Genomic DNA, 9,968 nt, shown 5'->3' with positions numbered 1-9,968 from the left:
TATCCAATGTCCTGAGTAGCAAAGTTACACACCACATGCAGATGCCTAGCAGCTTTCCGGCTTATTTTTAAGATATATGATTTTGATTTCTGCCGTATTGATTTCTACTTTTCTTCCTATTAGAAAAATTTCTTACCACCTACACCTGAGCAGTACTTTGATACTCCAGGTATTACATTTCTTCTAAACTCAATTTCTTTGCAATGCTGAGAGCACTTGCTAGTTTTGAATCAGGAAGTTTTTTCATCTGTTTTCATTTCTTTGCATAGGAAAGGGAAATTGTTTCGTTTCAAACAGCCTTGCATACGTTTATATGAAGAAAGTATAGATTTCTCAAAGGAATTTGGTGGAGGGAATTAGATAACTCAGACAAACATTTGTCATGCAAATGTTGATCATGGGTACAATCTCTAAATAGCTTATCTTCTCCCTCTCTTCTTTCCATTACCTCCTATAAAGTGTGTACTACAATTAATTTCTAACAGCTATATGCAGTCATGCCTGGAATATAAAAACCATCTGCAAGGTACTGCTACAAAGCTAGACAGTACAGTGAAAAAGCAAAGAGAAACCAAGATCTCTGCATTGATTTCCACTATTGCCAGAGGCCATTTGTGCTTTGCATATACAGTGCACTTCATGATACCCTTTATCAGATACATGTAACTGTTTCCTCTTTTTTTCCTTTACAATGTAGATACAATTTTTGCAATTTCCTCAGGAAATCAGTGCCAAAATCGAGATTGCATTCGCTCTATTTTGTCTTTCTCCTTTAACACACCACAGTGTTGTTAATATAATTTCTGATGAAGATTTCAATAATTCATCACTATTAATATCCATTAGAAAATTAAAGAGAGCTCAGGGAGAGAAATTTGTCTCACTGAAGTCAGATTTATATTTTGTCCCAAGAGAATATGTCTGGCTATCTTGGACCTACAGAGGTAAACAGTTATTAAAATGCTGCATACATTTCAATAATACAGTTAACCCAGGTATTAGTCACGAAGCAAAACATACTGTAATATAAATCAGTAATAAGAAAATCACTTAGCAGCTCTCCTTTTTGCATGCACATTTTATCTGTTTCTGAAGGTTGAGGCTGCTGTCGCAGAACCGTTCTATTTACCTGATCATGTTTATTCATGTGTGAATGACTGTGGAATTACTGCTTAAAGTAAGAAAGCTCTTACTGTGCTGGCAGTCTCTGGCACCTGAAATCTGGGAAACAAAGTTTAACATGGTCTTTTCAAAATTGTGCTCTTTTCTCTTGCCAAGTAAGAGGAGTAGCCTCCATTGATTTCTAATGATATTTGTGTTCCTTCCAAACATTTCAGATAGAAGGAATTGTAATATTATTACAGTATACTGGTCTCCAGTATGTACCCCTCAGCTTAAAATTGGCTCCATTGCAGAGATATTGTCCTGTCTGCTTGATTCACTGAAATATTTTTTTTTAAAATAATTCTATATATAGATGAAGAACTTGAGAGCTGAAGTTGTGCAGATGTCCCTATTGATTCCATTCTGCATTTGTGCTGAAATATCACTTTCCTAGAAAAGTCACAGGAGATTTGAGTGAAATAGTGAATGCTGTAAATGTTTTCAGCTTGACGGAGTGACAAATTTACAAGAATCCCTGCAGGGTCTGAGCTAATTTTAGATGTAATTACAAAGACACATTTAACTGATTGTGTCTAATTAACATCAGATCTTTTTAATGGAATTAACATGAATTTTTTTTTTTAATACTGGAATTCATGAAAGCTACTTTATTATTTTGGTACAAGTCTAAAACAATTTAACCTACCTGCAGTATCTCGAAATCAACTGGATACTAAAAAAAAAGTCATCTCTTCCTAGTTGTGTGTGCCATTACATGAGCCATTGTTCTAGTGAAGCATGAAATAAGTGCAATTGTGCTATTATCTACACTGAAAAGTAACTTTTATGGTAACAACGTACAGGATACTGTCCTGTATTTTACATCCAATGACAGGAATTGATACAAAATATAAGCAGCATTTTTGTATCCTAAAGGAGAAAACAAAAATACCATGGAATATTGCTGCTGTTGAAACACTTATCCAATTCAAACAGAACTAATATATATCTAGTTCCAAAACAGAAATAAACTTGTAATCATTAATTTAATTACTAAATATTAATTTCCTAATAAGTTGATTTCGTGCAGTGCCTGCTAACAATGTTATGAAATATATAATCAAAGGTACATGTGCAAACACAAATGGTTTAGTGTGCTCATGCTAGAGAGGGGTTCAGCTTCTTATATTTTAGGAGAAAAAATGTTTATGCAAACACTGAAACACACATTGACACTAAAGTACTTTACCAATCATGTGTCAACACTCTGGTCAGTCCTTTCCAGCTGCTTCCAAAGTGTATGAGAAACTGTACAGAATGTTATAGTATGACCTTCTGTTTTTAAATCCTCAGCTCTGCAGTGCAATTCACCAATGCATCAGCAAATAGATAACTTGGGGAGAGGAATAAGGGAGTTTAGCAGGGAAGCAAAAATTGAAGACATTAGGTACTGGCTGGTTTTGTTTCCTCTGATGTTTTGCTTCATGCTTTTCCTTAAGATCTGGTTGGAAGTGGGAGCAGTGACACAGTAGTGAATGACTGATAGGACTCTGCATGGTGGGTGTAAAAGAACTAATACAATTAGAGCCTTAAGCAGCATTTAGCTGCTTCTTAACACTTTTACAGAGTGATGGTTTGGATGCTGTCAATGACTCAGGTACTAAACTTCATATTAATGTTTCCTTATTTTTTCTCTGTGGGCTACCAGGCATAAGTCACACTGTGCCAGGTATCAATAATGATAGCCAGCTTTCAATCAAAAATAAAGCAATCATGGGGTTAGCTGGTAGTAAAAATGTCTCCCAGGAATGCTTGCTTAATGCATGTCATGTAGCAGGTTACCACAGGAGGGAGAAGTACCTTACTCGTGTAAGAACAATCTTACTTATGCATGGGCAAAACCATATTCCCAGTACCAGAATAGGATGTAAACAGATATTCTCACTGCTCATTTAGTAGCTGTAGCCAGCAAAGACAATCTCACTTGATATCAGGTATCTGCAATGTGGATTTCTACATCTAAGTTAGTTGTCTAAGCTCCCTGCGTAGCTGAGAGGAGTTAGCACCTCTGCTGTGCTTAAATGGAGCTGAATCGTGCCCAACAGGATCTTGTCACTCCAGTCTGATTCCAGAGAGTTTCAATGAGAATCTTTGGAAGTAGCTACAGTCAAGTGGGGACTCTTGTCCACTTAATGAACTGAACTCAAATACAGCCTACTGTTTGTATTCCTCTTAAAGAAGGGAATCTTCTACCTCGTTACTCAAGTTTGTAGTATTGGCCTAGTATTGCAAGAGTTCAGCCATGTATATAATATTTATTTAGATAATAAATAATAATTTATTTAGATTTTTCTCATTGTGGAATATTTAATGATGGGTGGAGAGATGAACAGTAGCAAGATCTACTGGAAAGATCATGCATTGCAGGCAATATAGGAAGGTGTAGAATGTGAGGACAGTTCTTTGTGGGAAACACATAAAATCTACCATTTATTTAACTAATAACCTAAGTGATTTATTTACATGTTCTTGATTTAATTTTTAAAAGAATAGAAATTATACCTCGTTCAGAGGTCAGCAGACCCTTTCCTTGCCTTGTTTTTTGAAAGCAATATAATTTCTATTGGTTTAGTGATGAAAGTAACAGACGCCCAAAACTCCAGGTGATGGGGTTCAGGTTAGTTGATTGTGCTGTTAATTATTCTTATTGCTTGCTTTGTCATCTTCATCTATTTTTTTTATGTAAACATGCAGAAATACTTGTGGACTGTTTTCATGTTGCCTATTAAATATGTTAGAAATTGTTCATTTTAGCTTTCCCTTCTTTCATTTTGCATCTATAGCTGTAAACACAGAAGCTGCCTATAAGGAAAAGGAAGATCAATTTTCTGTATGATGTTGTTTTAACTTCTAGGTACCTCTTTCTTTCCTCCTTCCCCTGTGTTGATCCATCCTGCCTTGCATAATGTAACCCTAGTAATCCCTGTTGTTCTGATACTATTCTTTACCCTGACAGGAACTTTGTTACATTTCATGCAGTTTCTCAACTAGATTTTGCTGCTTGTGCTGATTTTTAAGCACCTGTAGGTACAAAAGCAGCAAATCTTTACTGTGGTTTACATAAGGGACTGAAGCACTGCTACATCCTTAGTCAAGAGCATCTGTTATTCCCTTGAAAACTTACTTATACAGGATTTATCAACGTTCAAAGAAGGGAGAAGTTTAGTTTCACTGTTTTAGATCATTTAGGAAATAATTCACTTCGGTGTAAGTCTCTCTAGAAAAGAGGGCTTCTGCACAGCTTCCATGATCTCACAAAGGGAGCCCAGGGTAAAAGCATTCTGTGCAACGATCAAAAAGACCCTGTAACTGATACACGGCTTGTTTGTATTGCCTCCTGTTTTGCTTTGCTTTTCTTTAAAATATTCAGAGCTGGTGGAAATTATTTTTCTTGCCTGTAGTTGTTAGATCTTCTCATGTGACTTTTGTAATCATAGCTGTGAATTAGAAAGGGCAGAGGGAAAAATACTGAAATTTAACATGCTGTTTCATGTTTGCTTGCGTCTATATTCTTGTTAATCTGGGAACAAAAATACTGGACTTAATGCAGATACTTATGTAAAGACAGAACTAATTTATCCTGAGTAGTTTTTGCCACTCTGACCTTTGCTATGCTTTGATTTGGTATGGATATATTTCCAACTATAAAAGTTATTCTTTCCATTTATAATCTCATGCAGCTTGTCAGTCTTTTGGAGAAGGAAGAGAAATTGTAGTGTGTGTATGTGTGTAAGAAACTTTCAACTATTCCTCAGAATGTAAAAGTTAATATTTGGCATTAGGGCATACTTCACTAGATTAGGATGTTTTTGAGCCTCTAGTCTAACTCTCTGGGTAATCCAGGGTGAACTTCAAAGTATAAGGGAGTTGCTCAGGGCCTTAGCTAGCTGAAAGGAGGTTGTAGCGAGATGGGAGTCGGTCTGTTCTCCCTAGTAACAAGAGATAGAACAAGGGGAAATGGCTTTAAACTGCACCAGGGGAGGTTCAAGCTGGCTATTAGGAAGAATTTCTTCACTGAAAGGGTTGTCAGGCATTGGGGCAGCCTGCCCAGTGAGGTGGTGGAGTCATCATCCCTGGAGGTGTTTAAGAGATGGGTAGACATTGTACTTAGGGACATGGTTTAGTGGTGTTGGTAGAGCCAGGACAAAGGTTGGACTTGATGATCTTGAAGGTCTCTTCCAACTGAAACTGTTCTATGATTCTATGATTCTATAAATATACTCACCAAATCCTGTGTTTCACTCCTCACCACATGTGGTAAAACAGCCTTGAAAAAGACTGCTCACAAAACAGCTGATGAAATAATACCTAATGACTCCACTATTTTTTATTTATATGCTTATTTAATTGAAATTTATTCAAACTTGGCTCATATCACTAGTCAACTTCTCTAATCATTATATTAGAAGCATTCCCCACTGTATTTTCTTCCTGTAACGTCTAAAGTAAAACTCCTTTTAAAGTGTGTACTCTATTGTATTTCTGATATATAATGATCAGGGTCTTGTAAACTAGTTTTTCCCACCCTCGCGTGTTTGTATTTAGGGATTATATTAAATTGTCTACTGCAAACACAAGAGGAGAGCAAACACAGAAAATATTTTTTTTGAGAAAGCAGACCCTAACTACACAGCTGTTCTGTCCTGTACTGAAAAGGAGTAAGGCAACATTCAGCTCAAAAAAAATGCTCAGAATTTTTCTGTTTATTTTTTGGTGTAAATTCTCAGAGTTCCAAGCCCCCCCTGCACTCTTTCTATAGAGAAGTTAATTTGCAGGTAGCAAGAGATGAGACTCCTCTGCAGCTTGCCACAGCACTATCCATCAAATTAAAAAAATCATACCCTAAATGTCTCAGACAGACAAGTCCAAACTGAGATGCAAGTCTCATGACTATTCAGAAACAGCTGTAATCATTAAAGTCCTCATCACTGTTGAGCCACATGAGTGGATTTTACCATAGGGTGGCTGGCTTAGCTTAAATTGCTTTCCCTTGTACTCCTTGAGATGAAAATTACTTATTCAACAAAAAGTGAGAGCAAGACATACTGTTCCTAAGGAAGAAAAGGCCTTTACTATACTTACAATGAATAGCACGAGTAGTTTCACAGCTCCTGCTTGAGAGACAACTCAGTTTTTTACTTAAAGTAAAAATGCATGAGGATAAAAATACAGAAATGTAAAAATACATCAGAATTTTGCTTAGCATCTTTAACCTCATAAATACTGACAAAACCAGAAAAACTTATATGCAGTTATAACAGGTGTGAACTCAGGGAAGGAATCTTTCACAACCATAAAATAATCTCCCTTAATTGCTCCCCCATGTACAAGAGAGCTCTAGGTAATGATAAATTGCTGGGGAACTTTAGCCTTGTTCTAATAAATTTGCAGAATATAAATGGAAATGCCAATTAGGATAAAACAGCTTTTAATCTCATAACAAATATTAAATATGAAATATTGCCAATTAGTGAGCATAACCATCATCATGTTTTGATTATGAAAAAATAAGATTGTGTACTTTTTAGTTATTCTTTGACATCCACCAAACCAGTTTAATTTTAACCACTCAGGGAAAAAAAAAATGTAAAAAAGTTTTCACCTGATTGCATGGGATTAAAACACTATGGTTTATGTAACTGTGAAGAAAAAAGGACCACTGACTCACGACAGTTTTGAAAAGCTGTCCTCTCTGCTGACTGGCGTCCCAATTACAGATTTATTGTGTTCTTTGGTAGCTGCTTAGGCTTCTTTTGTGTCTTGGCCCTCCACTGTGGATGACAACATATTCACCCATTTTTTCTATGTGTTTTCCAATAGTACCTGCAAGTCCCAGGCACAGGACACAGTACAAAGGGTCACGTGTTTGAGTAGGAAACCAAACAGGATTCTACTCCCACTGAACTCAGTGGATGTTTGTGGCCAACTTACAGAGAACAGAGAGCTTCAGCAAGAACTTACTTGACTAAATAAATGGGACAAGTGGGGAGCAGAGATTATCTCAAAGGTTTTGAGTAACCTGTGGTGGAACACTTTTATTTCTTACTCCATTTAAAGTCAGCTGGAGTCTTTACCTTGTTTTGAATAAAAGCTAAATCCCATGCTTCATTTTTGTTAATTCAGTTCATATATTTTATCAAATAAAGGTAATAATCAGCATTGCTAGAACATATAGAATTTGTAAATTATATTGTTAGAGTAATTACAATAGTAACACAAGAGCTGTCAAAGCTAGCTCTTGAAATCTCTTGGTATTTCCTTCTAATGTTGTTACCAGTTAGGCCTATTCACACTGTCTCGTTTTTAAACTGAATGTTAAACTAGTAGTTTTACCCTTTGCACTTCTCTACCTCAGACAATGTTATTCTGTGTGATGTAGCCTGTGTATTCAAACAAAATACATCAGATTATTTGGATTTATTTCCCTTAGATACCATACCAGTAATAGGCTTAAATAATCAGTTGCTAAATTTCGAATTCTAGTCAAATTCCTGTATTTTTCCATTAAAAAAGACATCAGTGTCATTACTAATACCTTCCATATGTCGATCAGAGATCCCACAGTTTCTATCTACTTGGCAGTATTTAATACATTCCTTGATATTATTTGCAGTCATTTGTTCCTTTCATAGTAATGTCAGTATATCTGCAAATAAATTAAGTACTTTCCAGACAGGCAAGGTGTGTCATCCCTCCCCGGTAGTCTTCACCGGAATGGTCAGTCTCTTCTGCCATCCCTTCTCCTCGCAGTTCCATTCACCAAAATAGTGCTTCATACCTTGTTATTGCTTGGGAAGAACCTCTTGTCTTCCTGCCTTTCTGAGGAAAACTTTCCCCCTTCTGTCAAATGAGAGTCATAAGGTGCTCCCCAGCTTCTGGGCAGCAGAGTGAGGAGGAGGCGGCCAGAGGGACAGGAACAGAGTGAAGTGAGATGTTACAGGAGCGCTGGCGGAGAGGCAACTGAGATTGACCCTGCAGCCTATAGCTCCACTGGGAGCCACATAGCATATGGGCTGTGCACAGAGGTGAGAGCCAGCTGGTGTGGTACAAATCTGCTGACAGGAACATAATTTCACACTTTGCAGGGTGGAGGCTGGAAGGACAGATACATTCATGAACCTAGACACTCATCTCCTTGAGAGTCAAAATGTGTTAAAACTGACTGCCCCTTCTCCTGCCACTGAGAGAGGACCTAGGAGAAGGCTGTAGATGTTGAGCTGATCTGTCATCCCAGGGGGGGAAGCTAGCTCTGACATCAAGCAGTTACAAAAGCTGAATAAAACCCTCTTTATCTTCCTGTGACCATAAATCAGGTCACAGGACCTGCTTCACCAAGCAGTTAGGGCCCCTGTATGGAAACAGATTTTGTCCTTGTATTTGTGAGGAGAATAGGTCAAAGGAGGTGTAGATTCGACTTCCTACTTACAGAAAAGAAATATATAACAGTCCCACTTCTTTTCATAAAGATTTATGCAGGGATTGTAGGGCATTATCACAAAATTTTTTAGCATAGTTGAGATTAAAAACTTTTGAAGACAGTATTTCCCCTTTGTGACAGTTACTGCATGATCTGATGAAAAAGCTTCCTAAATCAACAGTGAAGTGACAAAAAGAGCAAAAGTGTTTGGCTTTCTGCTTATTAGACTGACCCAATGCAGCTCTAGTAAAATATTTGATGGATTTGCTCTCTATCTATAGTGCCATTTATATTCACTAGTTTCAGTAAGAAAGTAGGTGTCTCCAAGCAGTGTACGAGTACAGACTCTTCTGAATAGTTGGAGGGAAGTTGGGTTTTTTTCAGAATAAGGCAAAATGAATTTTTACTGTTTTATCTTTGAGAAGTAATAATTGATCTTATGACACTTACATTGTATTTATTAAAAAACCTAAGTCATATCTAATCCTTAGAATATTTTGCAATAGCAAGTGATCAATTAAGATTTCCACTGACATATAAGGAAATAAGTTGGGGAAGATCTGAATGATTTGAACGGGTTCACATCTAGTGTTTTGGTCCATAACTCAGAACCCGGCCTTCTGACACCCAGACCTTTTCTCATCATGTGGACAGAGCATCTGTCAGCACAAAGCCAGCGCTGAGATTTAAAGATGATATGGTTAACTGATAAGGGGTTTTTTGTGAATCAAGAATTCTTGGGATCTGTTGGTTATATGTGGTAGCAAATACAGTGTAAATGGTAGTTGTAAGGTAACTTTAAAACACTGTTTTCAGTGCAGCACTAAAGCATCCCCAAGCTGTTGGTTTTCTCCCCCATGTCCCTGGTGTGGATGTCTATCACTGTGCTAATCTATGATAAACATAAAGCAGTCACCAATTTATCATTTTATATTTGTCAGCTAATGGTATGAATGTGGAAGGCAATGGATATCAGTAGTGGGCAACTACAAAATATTGCTGGGTAAACTGGGATTATTTGTGACAAAATACTGGAGGGGCACATTTTGTTCCCTGTATCTAGCAACATGCAAATGCCTATTTTTTTCTCTAACTTTTTATTTTTAAGGGGAAATAGATGACTAAAAATTTAGTATATGCAAACACGTTACATCAAAAGTAAAATACAGCAAGGACAAAAACTCATGGAATTTATAATTAGATGAAAGCAAGAAGGAAAATTTGACCTTTGAGGTATGACAACTTTAAAGAGATAACGAATAGGACACTTCACATCACTTGTTTTTTCTGTGCATGGGTTTAAGGAAGAGAGTGCTATCACACAGCTTTTACATCTACGAAACCACAACATGGTTTTTTGTGACATTCTGGTATAAGTATGTCTCTC

This window comes from Leptosomus discolor, chromosome 4, assembly GCF_034619465.1.
Source record: "Leptosomus discolor isolate bLepDis1 chromosome 4, bLepDis1.hap2, whole genome shotgun sequence".
In the NCBI taxonomy this organism is placed as follows: Eukaryota; Metazoa; Chordata; class Aves; order Leptosomiformes; family Leptosomidae; genus Leptosomus; species Leptosomus discolor.
Note: the sequence above shows the minus strand (reverse complement) of the source record.